Source organism: Phragmites australis, chromosome 17 (genome assembly GCF_958298935.1).
Source record: "Phragmites australis chromosome 17, lpPhrAust1.1, whole genome shotgun sequence".
Lineage (NCBI taxonomy): Eukaryota > Viridiplantae > Streptophyta > Magnoliopsida > Poales > Poaceae > Phragmites > Phragmites australis.
In genome coordinates, this window is record NC_084937.1 from 655,654 (window position 1) to 673,153 (window position 17,500).

At 52.8% G+C, this 17,500-nt stretch overlaps 1 non-coding gene and 1 pseudogene across 1 annotated transcript; both read right to left on the reverse strand.

Annotated features, from left to right (window-relative positions):
• Positions 1–2,366: 2,366 nt before the first annotated feature.
• On the reverse strand, positions 2,367–2,521 carry LOC133898008 (5.8S ribosomal RNA; annotated as a pseudogene).
• Positions 2,522–3,629: 1,108 nt separating this feature from the next.
• Positions 3,630–5,508, reverse strand: LOC133898101 (18S ribosomal RNA). Its single transcript, XR_009906115.1, has one exon. It is a non-coding gene; the product is annotated as an 18S ribosomal RNA (ribosomal RNA).
• Between the last annotated feature and the right edge of the window lie 11,992 nt (positions 5,509–17,500).

Below are 17,500 nucleotides of genomic sequence, written 5' to 3' on the forward strand. Positions count from 1 at the left end.
AGAGGCTTTTGACCTCGGAGTCCTGATGCGGACGGTACGTTCCCGGTCGGAGGCACTCGTGGCCCTCACCCAAATTTTCAAGGTCCCAGGAGCCACCACCAACACCGCAGCAAGTGCGGCGCTCTTCGCATAGCCGCTCCATATCTCTCCGTTAAGGAATTCCATGGAGTACGCGAGCTTCAAGAGAAAAGAAAACTCTCCTGGTGGCGCCCGAGGGCGTCTTTGGGGCAATTCACGTCACCGTGACAGGTAATGGGACCTGAGATACGGTTCCGACCGGGGCTCCTGAATATTTACAGGCTGCCCTTTCGCCATCAACGGGACCCAAAGGCCCTGCGTTGGTCGAGATTTCTCTGTTGGCTTAGGACCGGCTAACTCGCGAGCAAGCACTGTTGTCGCGGAACCCTTCTCCACATCAGCCCTCCAAGGACTCTCCAGAGTATTTGCTACTACCACCAAGATCTGCACTATGGGCGGCTCCAGGCAGGCTCACGCCATGACCCTTCTACGCACACCCATACGACCACCTTACTCATCAATGCGTCAAGAACCCGAAGGCCATTTGCACTGACGGCGGAGTGTAAGCGCGTAGCTTCAGCGCCATCCATTTTAAGGGTTAGTTGCTTCGGCAGGTGAGTTGTTACACACTCCTTAGCGGATTCCGACTTCCATGGCCACCGTCCTGCTGTCTCGAGCAAGCAACGCCTTTCATGGTATCACAGCTACGACTTAGGCGCTTTAACTCCGCATTTGGTTCATCCCACAGCGCCAGTTCTGCTTACCAAAATTGGCCCACTGAGCCATCCAATCCAGGCTTCAATCGCTTCAACGAAGCAAGCCATTGCTCTTACCCATTTAAAGTTTGAGAATAGGTTGAGATCGTTTCGACCCCAAGGCCTCTAATCATTCGCTTTACCAGATAAGACTTGTTGAAGGCCAGCTGTCCTGAGGGACACTTCAGGTGGAACCAGCTACTAGATGGTTCGATTAGTCTTTCGCCCCTATACCCAGCTCTGACAATCGATTTGCACGTCAGAATTGCTTCGGGCCTCCACCAGGGTTTCCCCTGGCTTCACCCTGGCCAGGCATAGGTCACCATCTTTCGGGTACCAACATGTACGCTCTAGGTGCGTCGCTCCTCAAGAGGAATCGACGCCCCGGGGTTGCGGGTCGGCATGAAAGCGCGACCATCACCCCTTAGAACGCTTAAGCGTTCCTTCACTTTCATTTCGCCTTTAGGTTTCGTAGACCCAATGACTCGCGCACATGCTAGACTCCTTGGTCCGTGTTTCAAGACGGGACGGATAGGGATCGAAAGCAGAAGTGCCGCGGACCGACGGAACCTTGCCGCGAAGACGCGGAATGGGGCTCCGTCCGTACAACACCGTCGGGCGCCGGCCGGGACACCGCGGATCAACACCATCCCGAAGAATAAGTGAAGTCTCCACCGCGGGCCTTAAGACCGGCCTCCCAACGAGCCGCGACATGCTACTAAGTCTGGATTGCAGCTTCTCCCGTCGTCTCAGCCTACTAGCCATCCGTTTCCATGACTTTGTCTTCCCAAGCTATTTTCGGCCTCGACTTCAGGATCGCCTGTACCAGGGCAGTTCGCACTTTTCGATTCTGTCCGTTTAGATCAGCTCAGTTTCACGTACTCTTGAACTCTCTTTTCAAAGTTCTTTTCACCTTTCCCTCATGGTACTTGTGCGCTATCGGTCATGTGGTTGTATTTAGCCTTAGATGGAATCTACCACCCACTTAAGTCTGCACTTTCAAGCAGACCGACTCTGAGGAGATGCCCACACGACATCCGACGTGGCAAGGAGAACGGGCATGTCACCCTCTTTGTGGCCCCTTTCCAGTTGGACTTATCCAGTGTCAGACGCCGTGTTAACGGACACTCCTTAACGCTACATTTCCCAACGCGAGGGTTGCTCACGCAGGATTCAGCGCTGGGCTCTTCCCGTTTCGCTCGCCGCTACTAAGGGAATCCTTGTTAGTTTCTTTTCCTCCCCTCATTAATATGCTTAAATTCAGGGGGTAATCTCACCTGAACAGAGGTCGTCACAGTTATAGCCGGTCAGGGCATACTGCGCTCTGACTTAGAGGCAGGCCTGATGTACAATGTCAATCAACATCGCAGGCCTGCTCTTTCCCTGCTTGCGCAAGGCGAATCAGAGCGCGAGGCTTTTAAGAAATCTACTTCAGAAGCAGAAATCCACACTCGCGTGTATGCGTACCCCCGTCCGAAAGGTTGCCCATTTCGTCAGAGACCACGGCGCTTCGGGAGACGAATCCCCGTTGTCGCGACTGGGTGGACCACGTCCATACGCGTACATCACAGTTTGGTAAGTAAGGTTTTGATCAGACCCTCTGCCAGGCGTGGCCCGAGCTCGTCAAAGCTCAGGCCGCCATTTGCGTTCAATAAGTCGATGTTCGTGCGAAATCACTTCACACTCCATCTCCGATTTAGACCGGATCTTCATCGACCCACATGCCAAGGGATCCACTGAGCTGATTTGTATTGGTTAACCGCCCAAACGTATAGACCCGCATTTCTGCCGCGATCCACGATCAGGGGTAGTTTTAGGATATCTTCCGAGTTAGAGACGTGAGCCGCACTTCACCACGTTCGATTACTTGGAGGTCTTCCCGCATCGGTACTAGCCCCTTTTCGTCTTAGTGTTCTTCCATGCAGCAAAACATCTACCCACTATAGTTCGGCCCAGGGGTCAGGCGTTTTCCTATGTGGGCCCCTCACGAGTTTGATTAGAACTCGCTCGGGTGACCGCAGGGTCGCTTTCGGCGCGTTATAAACGCTTTGCTAACACCGTAACATCCTTTCGCCCGCTTCATAAAATGCGGGACTCAAGAAAGGACAACATCGCGGTTACCAAAAGCACACCCGATCGCCGGAGAAGGCGACCGGGCCCCCACGCGCTAGCCGCGAGTCTCACGCGCCTCACGTGTCTCCACGTCGCGCGCGTCTCACTCGTTCGCTAGGCTTTATTCAGGCTGAACACGGTCTTTTATTTAATCTCCTTGAGCTGCAAGCATGTCACAGTGTACGGCAGAGCCGCCTGGACAGCATATTTCGCACATGGCATTCTTATTTTATCAGTGTTGCGAGAACTTTAAAGATCCGAACGGCAGAGTCCAATGGTCCAAACTCTGCCACCTTCTCCCTGCTGAACTCGGCTTCACTGTTTAAAACTCGACGGCTCCAGGCGAAGCATACCCTTCTACGCACGTCGAGCAAGACTTGCTTCTCGTTCTTTCCTTGTACTTCATTGCTTGCAGCTCTGCTAGCATCTCCTTTTTTTTGGATGTAGCAGCCGTGTTTCGACCTTCCTGCGCGGTTCGGCCTCGGCTCAACCGGCAGTGCACACACCATCTCGTGGGTGCGCATGATTATTATTTTGAGCAGCAGCCGTGTTACGGGCTGTCTGCTTGGAACAAGATTCCAATTCTCTCTTTGCACGGTTCGGCCTCAGCTCAACCGGCAGTGCATCCAATCTCGTGGCATGCACGTGTTTCGAGTTCAGGCCCCACTCGTGGTCTCGCAACTGGCCAAGTAGCCGAGACCCCCTGACTCGTCGTCGTTTCTTATCACGCACTTTTTAGTACGGTAATGATCCTGCTGCAGGTTCACCTACAGCAACCTTGTTACGACTTTTACTTCCTCTAAATATTCAAGTTTGGGCATCTTCCCAGCGGCATCGGTGTTCCCGAAGGAACTCCGCGCGCCGGTCCAAAGACCTCACTAAAACATTCAATCGGTAGTAGCGACGGGCGGTGTGTACAAAGGGCAGGGACGTAATCAAGGCGTGCTGATGACACGCCTTTACTGGGAATTCCTCGTTCATGTGGTACAATTTCAAGCCACAATCCCTAGTAAGAAGGCGTTTCAGCGGGTTACCCAGACCTTTCGGCCAGGGAGGACACGCTGACACCTCCATTGTAGCGCGCGTGCGGCCCAGAACATCTAAGGGCATCACAGACCTGTTATTGCTCAATCTCGTGCGGCTAAGAGCCGCCTGTCCCTCTAAGAAGATTTAGTACCGCCGGCTGCCTTGGAAGCCGGGTACGTCTATTTAGCAGGTTAGAGTCTCGTTCGTTATCGCAATTAAGCAGACAAATCACTCCACCAACTAAGAACGGCCATGCACCACCACCCACTGAATCAAGAAAGAGCTTTCAATCTGTCAATCCTTCCAGTGTCTGGGCCTGGTAAGATTTCCCGTGTTGAGTCAAATTAAGCCGCAGGCTCCACTCCTGGTGGTGCCCTTCCGTCAATTTCTTTAAGTTTCAGCTTTGCAACCATACTTCCCCCGGAATACAAAAACTTTGATTTCTCGGAGGCTACCTGAGGATGCATCAATGGACATCCCTCAGAGGACCAGTCTATATAGTTTATGGTTTGGACTAGGGCGGTATCTGATCGCCTTCGAGCCCCAAACTTTCGTTCTTGATCAACGAGAACATCCTTGGCAAATGCTTTCGCTTCAGTCCGTCTTGCTACGATCCAAGAATTTCACCTCTAACGTAGCAATACGAATGCCCCCGCCTGTCTCCATTTATCATTACTTCAGGTCCTTAAAACCAACAAAATGGGACCGAAGTCCTATTCCATTATTCCATGCAAAAATATTCAAGGCCATCACTTGACCTGCTTTGAGCACTCTAATTTGTTCAAAGTAAACGTGCCGGCCCACCTCGACACTCAGTGAAGAGCACCAGAGCAGGATTTCAACGGGCACCGCCCACGCCCCGCAGGGGTAGCTGACGCGCCTCCGGCATGACATCCCGACGAACCAGTTAGCACCGACGGGCGGTGAACCAGCCGTGCGAGACGCAGATCCAACTACGAGCTTTTTAACCGCAACAACTTTGATATACGCTAACTGAGCTGGAATTACCGCGGCTGCTGGCACCAGACTTGCCCTCAGTTAGATACTCCATAAAGGATTTAAAGTGTTGCCATTCCAATTACGAGGCCTCGGATGAGTCCCGTATTGTTATCTTTCGTCACTACCTCCCCGTGCCGGGAGTGGGTAATTTGCGCGCCTGCTGCCTTCCTTGGATGTGGTAGCCGTGTCTCAGGCTGCCTCTCCGGAATCGAACCCTGATTCCCCGTTACCCGTTACAACCATGGTAAGCATAGAACTTACCATCGAAAGTTGATAGGGCAGACATTTGAAAGATGCGTCGCTGGCGCGAGGCCATGCGATCTGCACAAAGTTATTCAGAGTCACCAAAAACACGAAGGCCGAAGCCAACGATTGGTTTTGATCTAATAAAAGCGTTCCTCCCGTCTCCGGTCAGAACTCCGTTGGCATGTATTAGCTCCAGTATTTCCGCAGTTATCCAAGTAACTGGGTACAATCCAATGAACCATGACTGATATAATGAGCCTTCCGCGGTTTCACCATAAAAATAGCTTGCACTTGCACATGCATGGCTTAATCTTTGAGAGAAGCATATGTCACTGGCAGAATCAACCAGATAGCTGTTTCGACCCGACGAATCGGCGTCAACATTATCACGGGCAGGCGGTCTCGCCGCGCGGCCCAGGACGTTTCATTTGTCCTTCTTAGAGGCTGACTAGGCACTCGAAAACCCTTTTATGCGGGCCAGATGGGATCGACTTCCTCATCGTACTCGTCGGTAGAAACCGTACGTCTTTGCATCTGTCGTGCAATGTCCAACATTCGCTCGGAACGAGGAGAATAGAAACTGCCCGAAGGCTTTGTAAGTACAACGATACTGCTTTGCTTGTCATGCCGCACGCAGCAGAGGACCGCAGAAAAGCCAAAAGACTAGTATGGATTACAGTGTCAAGAGCTTCGCCCTCTCTGGAATCGAGACCCCGAGACCACGCAGCAAAACGCTCGAATCGGGCAAGGAGCTACGGTCCGGCGCACACCCCTAGCCAAGTGCACTGCGCCTTCCCGTAACCCATCTCAAAAACACAAAGAGGCGTACTGCTCCGCTCTTTACGACACAAACTCAGCCGCGGCCGAGGAGGCGTTTCGTTGAGAGACATCAGCCACCGGGGGTCTTCCCTTATCTCAACAGAGTAGCGGGTGCCCCGATATAGATATAGTCCCTGTTGCCGGAGCTTCAACGCACTGAGACCGACTTCGAGAGCCGACACAGTTGGGATGTCACTCTTTTGAACCGAGGAATCGTAGCCCTACTCGCAATACTGGTGCTCTCCCGTGCCTCAAAGGCCATAAGGTCACCAATCCCTTTCGCAGCTACGTTTGTTTACTCCACAGTTCGCGCTAACGGTTTAAGGTCCATCGCAGCGTCAGACCGAATTGCACTGCAAGGCGTATTCGCTTGAGTGATTCATACGACAAGCATGAGCGCTTTCCAGTTCGTATTGCCACGGTCAAAGCATTTCACCGCTATCGTGGCAAGACGAGGCTCTGCGGTTTTCATCAATGTACCGAGTACCGTACGCAACGTAGCTGTTCAGGCGTAGGATGCATAAAATGTACGTGCACTACCACAGCGAGTCTGCCGACATTGCTCCTCACTAAAGAACGGGCGTTTTCCGGCAAGGGCGGGAACAAAGCTTGTTTGTCTGCCACTAAGCCTAGCCTATTTCAAACGCGACAGGACCGTAATTTAGACACCGAGAGTCATCCGAATTTTTTTGAATCCGTCTTGAACTCTGAGCCATATTTTTACGACCCTGTCAGCCCACGCTGTTCAGGCGTAGGCTGCGCGATTAGTTTGCATTAATTGTCATGATCACTTGCACGACCAAGCTGTTCAGGCTCGGGTTGCTTAGAAAAATATGCGTGCTTCCTCCAGTGAGTCTGCCGACCTTGCTCCTCACTAAAGAACGGGCGTTTTCCGGCAAGGGCTAGAACGATGCTTGTTCGCCTCTCACCCAGCATAGGCTTTTTCGAACGCGACAGAACCGTAACATCGACATTCAGAGTCCTCCGAATATAGGAATCCGTTTTAATCTCTGAGTCGCGTTTTCCGGATCTGTATGGCCCCACGCTGTTCAGGCGTAGACGAAGCGTTCGATTCACAATAGTTGCTCCGTTGACTTGCACGACCAAGCTGTTCAGGCTCGGGTTGCTTAGAAAAATATGCGTGCTTCCTCCAGTGAGTCTGCCGACCTTGCTCCTCACTAAAGAACGGGCGTTTTCCGGCAAGGGCTAGAACGATGCTTGTTCGCCTCTCACCCAGCATAGGCTTTTTCGAACGCGACAGAACCGTAACATCGACATTCAGAGTCCTCCGAATATAGGAATCCGTTTTGATCTCTGAGTCGCGTTTTCCGGATCTGTATGGCCCCACGCTGTTCAGGCGTAGACGAAGCGTTCGATTCACAATAGTTGCTCCGTTGACTTTCACGACCAAGCTGTTCAGGCTCGGGTTGCTTAGAAAAATATGCGTGCTTCCTCCAGTGAGTCTGCCGACCTTGCTCCTCACTAAAGAACGGGCGTTTTCCGGCAAGGGCTAGAACGATGCTTGTTCGCCTCTCACCCAGCATAGGCTTTTCCGAACGCGACAGAACCGTAACATCGACATTCAGAGTCCTCCGAATATAGGAATCCGTTTTGATCTCTGAGTCGCGTTTCCGGATCTGTATGGCCCCACGCTGTTCAGGCGTGGACGAAGCGTTCGATTCACAATAGTTGCTCCGTTGACTTGCACGACCAAGCTGTTCAGGCTCGGGTTGCTTAGAAAAATATGCGTGCTTCCTCCAGTGAGTCTGCCGACCTTGCTCCTCACTAAAGAACGGGCGTTTTCCGGCAAGGGCTAGAACGATGCTTGTTCGCCTCTCACCCTGCATAGGCTTTTTCGAACGCGACAGAACTGTAACATCGACATTTAGAGTCCTCCGAATATAGGAATCCGTTTTGATCTCTGAGTCGCGTCTTACGGATCTGTATGGCCCCACGCTGTTCAGGCGTAGACGAAGCGTTCGATTCACAATAATTGCTCCGTTGACCTGCACGACCACGCTGTTCAGGCGTAGAATGCTTAATGGAACATGCGTGCTCCTCCAGTGAGTCTGCCGACCTTGCTCCTCACTAAAGAACGGGCGTTTTCCGGCAAGGGCGAGATCTCATTCGGCCAGCATCCCTCGTTGTCAAGAGTATGCTAAGCGTCACAGCTTCGCAAGACCGACATCCAAAGTGCTACGAATATAGGAATCCGTTTTGATCGCTGAGATATCTGTCGGGTTCCTGCAGGCCGCATCGACGCATCGCCCTTTTCACCCACTCGTCTTAGGAGGGCAGGCCGCGAGAGGTCCAATCTCGTTACGGCCAGTCGGGGTATGGCGTACATGTACTTATTTGGAGTGCTCAAGAGATCTCTCCAGGCCTCGGCTGCGCGTGCCCTCGGCGCTTCGCACAACCCTTCTTTCGCTTCGACCCACTCAACCACACGAGTCGAAAATGGGACTGCCCGATCCGGCCGTCGCCTCAGCCTAGCCTCCTAAGAAAGCTGAACTTTGACGATTTTCGGGGCTGTTCAGGCCCTGATAAGCCGAATGCGGAGGCCTCTGCGACGCGTCGGTCGCGTCGGGCATTTCCGAAGCGAAAAAGGGACTTTGTCATCCTTCCGGACTTAGAAGGATTTTCGTCCCGGCGACCGACGAGGCCTCCCCAAAGAACAGGCGGTTTCCAGCAAGGTAAGGCACAGGGCGATCCTTCGATACGCCGTTCTTACACTGATACGACGGGCTCCTCGTATAGATCGAACTTCGACTCTCGTCCGAAATCGTGACTGGTCCAAACTCGAAGCCACGGTTCGCCCATCGCACCGCTCATCCCTTCATTCGCTTCGTCCCACTCGACCTACCGAGTCGAAACTGGGACTGCCTGATTCGGCCGTCGCATCACTGTACGTGTTCGGGGCTGGCCAGGCCCCGATAGGCCGAAACGGGGGCTTCCGCGGTCCGGTCGGCCTCCACAGGCATTTCTGAAGCGAATTGGGTCTATGAACATTTTTCGGACTTAGAAAAATTTTCGACCCGGAGACCGACCGACCGCCCCTAAAGAACAGGCGTTTTCCGGCAAGGCGCGGGGCTCGGACCGGGCGCGCGCACGCGAAACTGGTACTGCGGCGCGACCGGTTCGTCGCACCTCGGGAACGTTTTGTCATCCGAAATTTTGGAGTCCGTGCTCGGTGACGAAGGAAACTTTGTGCGGGACGACCAACGCAACGCACCTCGGACCATATCGGGACTTAAAAAATGTATTGGGACTTGGAATGGTGCGGATTGGGACGTCGGGGAGTCGCTCCTTCATTGTCATTTTGGGTGAATGTCGGCTCCCTTCGCCCACACGAGACTCGTGGTAGCATATTCAACCATACGTTCTTCTAGTGCCATTCAATACCTTCATTTTGACGCCTAGCCGAGCCCGGTACCTCGTACCTCGACCGGTGAACCGCCGTTTGAAGGTCCGATTCGGGAACTTTGCACTAAACTGCTGAAATGAGGGAACGATCGCGTGTAACTCCCGAACCCTTCCATTCTCATGTCTGATATTCCGCAGGCTTATAAAACTTTTAAAGACCTTTTTAATGAGATGTCGCCCAGCGTTCTAGCTCCGATAGTTCGGCCGCTAGAGCCATTTGAAAGTCAAGAAACGTAGTCAAATCGCCTTTCTTTTCAAGGCAACACGTAAGGATGATCGCCCATTCACTCTTCGGCGTCATTCAGACCTGTCTGAAAATTTTAAGCAATCAAACAACAGGTCTGGGCTACACTAGAAAGAATATAGAGTCCCTTTAAGGAGATTTGTTCGGCCGGGGCAGCCCGGTGAAGGTGCGAATCAGGAAGTTGGAGCTTGCAGGTACACTGCTATTATTCCCTAACGATCGCTTCCCTTGCCCACACGGGATCCGTAATGGCATATGCAACGAAACCCTCTTCTAGTGCCATTCAATACCTTCATTTTGGCCTCTGGCCAAGTCCCGTACCTCGCACCTCGACCAGTGAATCGCCGTTTGAAGGTCCCAATCGGGAACCTTGCACCAAACTGTCAAAATTGGGGAACGATCGCCTCTCGCTCCTGAACCCTTCTATTCTTTAAGCTGAAAGTCGTCTCACTTGTAGATCTTTTTATGATCTTTCGAATAAAACAACAAGGAGCTCTCTAGCTTGAATAGCTAGGCCGCTAGGGCCGTTTTCATGTCCAAAAATGGAGTCAAATCGACCATTTACCTAAATGTCTTAGTTCGGACGATCGCTCATTCACTGGTCGACGTGATTTAAATCGTCCTGAATATTTTGCAGCGACCAAGAGACGTGTCTAAATCAGACATGGGAGAAAACAGAGTCCATTTAAGTCTATCGGATAGGCCCTGGCAGCACGGCAAAGGTGCGAATCGGGAAGTCGGAGCTTGCTGGTACACTGATTTTTTTCTCAAACGATCGCTTCCCTCGGCCACACGGGACCCGGTATAGAAAATGCAACAGGACCCTCTTCTAGTGCCATTCAATACCTTCATTTTGACACCTAGCCGAGTTCCGTACCTCGCAGCTCGACCAGTGAATCGCCGTTTGAAGGTCCCAATCGGGAACCTTGCACCAAACTGTCAAAATTGGGGAACGATCGCCTCTCGCTCCTGAACCCTTCTATCCTTTAAGCTGAAAGTCGGCTAACTTGTAGATCTTTTTATGATCTTTCGAATGAAACAGCATTGAGCTCTCTAGCTTGAGTGGCTCGGCTGCTAGAGCCGTTCTAACGTCTAAAAATGGAGTAAAACCACCATTTTACCCAAGTGCACAAGTTCGAACGATCGCCTATTCACTGGTCGACGTGATTGAAATCGTCCTGAATATGTTGCAGCGACCAAGAGACGTGCCTAACTCAGACTTGAGGCGAAACGGAGTCCACTTTAGTCGATCGGATAGGCCCTGGCAGCTCCGCGAAGGTGCTACTCGGAAAGTCGGAGCTTGCTGGTACACTGTTATTTTCACCGAAAGATCGCTTCCCTCGGCCACACGGGACCCCGAATGGCATATGCAACCAGACCCTCTTCTAGTGCCATCCAATACCTTCATTTTGACACCTAGCAGAGTCCCGTACCTCGCACCTCGACCAGTGAATCGCCGTTTGAAGGTCCGAATCGGGAACCTTGCACCAAACTGCTGAAATGGGGGAACGATCGCCCCTCGCTCCCGAACCCTTCTATCTTTTAAGCTGAAATTCGGCTCACTTGTAGACCTTTTTATGATCTTACGAATGAAATAACAAGGAGCTCTCTAGCTTAAATACCTAGGCCGCTAGGGCCGTTCTCATGTCCAAAAATGGAGTCAAATCGCCTTTCGCACCAAATGCACAAGTTTGCACGATCGCCCATTCACTGGTCGACGTTATCGGGACCAATCTCAAAGTTTGCAGCGACCAAGAGACGTGTCTAACTCAGACATGGGAGAAAGCGGAGTCCATTTAAGTCTATCGGATAGGCCCTGGCAGCTCGGCAAAGGTGCGAATCGGGAAGTCGGAGCTTGCTGGTACACTGTTATTTTTCCCAAACGATCGCTTCCCTCGGCCACACGGGACCCGAAATAGAAAATGCAACGAGACTCTCTTCTAGTGCCATTCAATACCTTCATTTTGACACCTAGCCGAGTCCCGTACCTCGCACCTTGACCAGTGAATTGCCGTTTGAAGGTCCGAATCGGGAACCTTGCACCAAACTGCTGAAATGGGGGAACGATCGCCCCTCTCTCCAGAACCCCGCGAATCAAAACGCTGTCCTCCGGCATGCTTATAGAACTTCTAAAGAGCTTTCGAATGAGATCTAGAGCGACTCTCTAGCACTTATGGTTCGCCTGCCACGTCCGTGCCAATGTCTGAAAATGGAGTCATATCGCCTTTCGACCAGAATGCTTAAGTTCGAACGATCGCCTATTCACTGGTCGACGTTATCGGGAACGATCTCAAAGTTTGCAGGGACCAAGAGACGGGTCTAAGCTAGACTCGAGAGGCTACGACGTCCATTTATTTCGGTTCCATCGGCCTTGGCAGCCCGCCAATGGTACCAAGCGGGATGTCGGATCTTGCCGCTACACCGTCTCTTTTCGTAAACGAAGGCTTTCCTAGACCACTCTGACCTTGGAACGGCAAGTTTAACTGTACACTCGTCTAGCGACACTAGAAAGCTTCATTTTGACGCCTAGCAGAGCCTGGTAGCTCCCACCTCGACCAGTGAATCACCGTTTAAAGGTCCAAATCGGGAACCTTGCACCAAACTGCTGAAATGGGGGAACGATCGCCTCTCACTCCCGAACCGCTGTAATTGTAATCTTGAATTTGTACATGCGATTAGAACAACTCAAAAGCTTTTAAATGGGAGTCCAACGAGCCTCATTGGTCGCATAGTTCGGCCGCCACAGCCGTTCCAACGTCTAAAAACGGAGTCAAACCACTATTTTTCCCAAGTGCACAAGTTCGAACGATCGCCTATTCACTGGTCGACGTGATTGGGACCGGTCTGAAAGTTCGCAGCAACCAAGAAACATGTCTAAGAGAGACTTCAGTGAGAACGAAGTCCCTTTTTCCCGAGTCCTTTCGTCATGGCGGCCCGCCAAAGGTGCGAATCGGGACATCGGAGCTTGCCGGCCCACTGTTACTTTTCTTGAACGATCGGTCCATTTGGCAAACAGGGACTCGCAGTAGCATTCTAATTGGTGAAGTCGTCTAGCACTATTCATTACCTTCATTTTGAAAGCTAGCCGTGCCCGGTAGCTCCCACCTCGACCAGTGAAACCCCGTTTGAAGGTCCAAATCGGGAACCTTGCACCAAAGTGCTAAAATGGGGGAACGATCGCCCCTCCCTCCAGAACCCCTCAAATCGTAACGCTTTTTTTCAGCATGCTTATAGAGCTTTTAGAGAGCTGTCGAATGAGCCCTAGAGCGACACTCTAGCACTTATGGTTCGGCTGCCAGGTCCGTGCCAATGTCCTAAAATGGAGTCAGATCGCCTTGCGATCAGAATGCTTAAGTTCGAACGATCGCCCATTCACTGGTCGACGTGCTTCGGACCGACTCCACGTTTTGCCACACTCGACTGACATGTCTTGCCGTCATTTGAGCGTAGACAGAGTCCCTTTTATTGCATTCGTTTTTCCAGGGCAGCCAGCCGAAGGTCTCAATCGGGAAGTCGGAGCTTGCCGTCCCACTGTTATTTTTCATGAACGATCGGTCTATTTGGCAAACAGGGACTCGCAGTACCATATTAAATGATTTCATCGTCTAGCGCCATGTCATACCTTCGTTTAGACGCCTAGCCCAGCCCGTTAGCTCTCGCCTCGACCAGTGAATCACCGTTTGAAGGTCCAATTCCGGGACCTTGTACCAAACCGCCTAAATTGGGGAACGGTCGGCCCTCCCTCGCGAACCCTTCTATTTAAAACGCTCTCCTTTGGCATGCTTATAGAGCTTTTAATGAGCTTTCGAATGAGAGTTAGACCGACCCTCTAGCAGTTATGGTTCGGCTGCCAGGTCCGTGCCAATGTCCAAAAATGGGGTCAAATCGCCTTGCGATCAGAATGCCTAAGTGTGAACGATCGCCCATTCACTGGTCGACGTGCTTCGGACCGACTTCACGTTTTGCCACACTCGACTGACATGTCTTGCCGTCATTTGAGCGTAGACAGAGTCCCTTTTATTGCATTCGTTTTTCCAGGGCAGCCAGCCGAAGGTCTCAATCGGGAAGTCGGAGCTTGCCGTCCCACTGTTATTTTTCATGAACGATCGGTCCATTTGGCAAACAGGGACTCGCAGTACCATATTAAATGATTTCATCGTCTAGCGCCATGTCATACCTTCGTTTAGACGCCTAGCCTTGCCCGATAGCTCTCGCCTCGACCAGTGAATCACCGTTTGAAGGTCCAAATCGGGAACCTTGCACCAAATCGCTAAAATTGGGGAACGATAGGCCCTCCCTCGCGAACCCCTCTATTGAAAACGCCTTTCTTTGGCATGCTTATAGAGCTTTTAATGAGCTTTCGAATGAGATCTAGAGCGACCCTCTAGCACTAATTGTTCGGCTGCCAGGTCCGTGCCAATGTCCTAAAATGGGGTCAAATCGCCTTGCGATCAGAATGCCTAAGTGTGAACGATCGCCCATTCACTGGTCGACGTGCTTGGGACCGACTTCGCGTTTTGCCACACTCGACTGACATGTCTTGTTGTCATTTAATCGAAGACAGAGTCCCATTACTTGCATTCGTTTTTCCAGGGCAGCCAGCCAAAGGTCTCAATCGGGAAGTCGGAGCTTGCAGGTACACTGTCATTTTTTGCAAACGATCGCTCCCCTTGGCTAACAGGGACTAGCAGTACCATATTAAATGATTTTATCGTCTAGCGCCATGTCATATCTTCGCTTAGACGCCTAGCCTTGCCCGATAGCTCTCGCCTCGACCAGTGAATCACCGTTTGAAGGTCCAAATCGGGAACCTTGCACCAAATCGCTAAAATTGGGGAACGATCGGCCCTCCCTCGCGAACCCCTCTATTGAAAACGCCTTTCTTTGGCATGCTTATAGAGCTTTTAATGAGCTTTCGAATGAGACCTAGAGCGACCCTCTAGCACTAATGGTTCGGCTGCCAGGTCCGTGCCAATGTCCTAAAATGGGGTCAAATCGCCTTGCGATCAGGATGCCTAAGTGTGAACGATCGCCCATTCACTGGTTGACGTGCTTCGGACCGACTTCACGTTTTGCCACACTCGACTGACATGTCTTGTTGTCATTTAATCGAAGACAGAGTCCCATTACTTGCATTCGTTTTTCCAGGGCAGCCAGCCAAAGGTCTCAATCGGGAAGTCGGAGCTTGCAGGTACACTGTCATTTTTTGCAAACGATCGCTCCCCTTGGCTAACAGGGACTAGCAGTACCATATTAAATGATTTTATCGTCTAGCGCCATGTCATATCTTCGCTTAGACGCCTAGCCTTGCCCGATAGCTCTCGCCTCGACCAGTGAATCACCGTTTGAAGGTCCAAATCGGGAACCTTGCACCAAATCGCTAAAATTGGGGAACGATCGGCCCTCCCTCGCGAACCCCTCTATTGAAAACGCCTTTCTTTGGCATGCTTATAGAGCTTTTAATGAGCTTTCGAATGAGACCTAGAGCGACCCTCTAGCACTAATGGTTCGGCTGCCAGGTCCGTGCCAATGTCCTAAAATGGGGTCAAATCGCCTTGCGATCAGGATGCCTAAGTGTGAACGATCGCCCATTCACTGGTTGACGTGCTTCGGACCGACTTCACGTTTTGCCACACTCGACTGACCTGTCTTGCCGTCATTTAGGCGAAGACAGAGTCCCATTACTTGCATTCGTTTTTCCAGGGCAGCCTGCCAAAGGTCTCAATCGGGAAGTCGGAGCTTGCAGGTGCACTGTCATTTTTTGCAAACGATCGCTCCCTTTGGCTAACAGGGACCAGCAGTACCATGTTTTATGATTTTATCGTCTAGCGCCATCTAATTCCTTCGTTTAGACGCCTAGCCCAGCCCGTTAGCTCTCGCCTCGACCAGTGAATCACCGTTCGAAGGTCCGATTCCGGGACCTTGTACCAAACCGCCTAAATTGGGGATCGATCGGCCCTCCCCCGCGAACCCCTCCGGAGTTAATCATCGTTTTCAGCATGCTTATAGAGCGTCACAAGAGCTTTCGAATGAACCATGACGCGACCCTCTACCATTTTTCGTTCGGCCGCTAGAGCTCTGCCAATGTTCAAAAATGGAGTCAAATCGCCCCTTCCCCCCAACGCTCAAGTACGGACGATCGCCCATTCACTGGTCGACGTGTGCAGCATCGCCTCGGGGTGCCGCCACGTTCAAAGTTCGTGTCTTAGCTAGGCTCGAGCGAAGACGGAGTCCTTTTTCATCGTTTCGTTCGGCCGTGGCGGACCGTCGAAGGTGCCAATGAGGGAATCGGAGCCCGCGGGTACACCGTCATTTTTCTTGTAAGACGGGTCCTCTCGGCCGACGGAGACTCACGGCAGCATACCAACCATTCGTTATCTCTAGGGCGTTTCAATACCTTCATTTTGAGCCCGAGAAGAGCCTCCCAGCTCGTACCTCGACCGGTGAATCGCCGTTGGAAGGTCCGATTCCGGAACCTTGCACCAAATTGCTCAAATCGGGGGACGATCGGCCCTCCCTCCGGGACCCCTTTGTTCTTGCAGGTGGTTTTCGGCATGCATACAGAACTTTTCAAGGGCTATCGAATGACGTGTGACCGAGCCCTCTAGCTCGGACCGTTCGGCCGTCAGGGCTCAGCGAAGGTTCGATTCGTTTCAAATAGTGTGACCCCCCCGACTGTTTTTGCCCCTTTCTCCCCCTCGCCGCGTCTCCAAGACCCGATCTCTCGACACGATCTCGTAGAGGGGACGCCGATATGGCCTCTCGTCGAAACCGGGGTCTGTTATCTCAACCCGTTCGGCCGGGAGAGGGTCGTAAAGGTCCTTTCGGGTAGTCCGTCTTTGGGGCCCCCGAAGGCACCCTTACCGACGTGCCTTCGCGCACCACCGGGTACCTGCGTCTGCTTTGAACCTTCCCCTTTCCAACGACGCGCTCCGTTCGTCTCGACCGCTTCTCCTTCGAGTCGAAAAACGCGTTTGAAAAAGTGTCCTTTTTGCCAGCGCCTGCAGAACGGCGCATAGGCAATCCGTGCGGCATCTCTGTACGGCGTGTTGCCTACCGATAAACTTGCATCGCCTATAGCTCCGGAACGGCTGGGCCGATCTCGACGCGCGACGCACGGGACGACTCGGGGCGACGAGACGCGGCCTCCGGTATACGGTTCATTCCGATCCGACGACTCGTTCGGGATCCGACCTTCCCATGATACGGTCCTGTGCAGAGCGCCGCGCCGACGGCTCTCGAGGCCGAACGGGTGATCCGATCGGGTCGCGCGGGTAGCGGGCGGAAAGCGAAAGGCCGGGCCAAGACGCTCGTGTCAATACGCCACCGATCGGACCAGAGACGCCGGAGTGACGCCCGCACCAACTTGTGCTTAATATCGTTAGCTTAACGGGTCGGGGCGGCTCTGGGGCACTATGACCGATGCAGCGACGGGCCCAGGGGGACTTAGTCGAATGGGGCGGTGGGTCGCGGGGAATCGTACGGGTATAGGGGGGCCGAGGGGACTCGTACGGGTACGGGGGGACCCCGGGGACATGGGCGTTTCGGGCGGCGGGCCGAGGGGGACTCGTACGGAAATAGAGGGACCTTGGAGACATAGGCGTTTGGGGCGGCGGGCCGAGCGGGACTCGGACGGATTGGAGCCTTGAAGGACGAATGGGGCGGTGGGCCGGAGGGTCCCCGATCTTGGCCGAATGGGCGGGCAAGCCGAAGGGACCCCGGTCTTGGCCGGACGGGGCGGCGGCGCCACCGGGCCGAGGGGACTCTGCCGTCACAGAGGCCCTCCGGACTTGGACGAAAAGGGGGACAGCCGACCGGACTAAAAGAGCTGGGGTCGCGGCCGAGGGAGACTCCGACG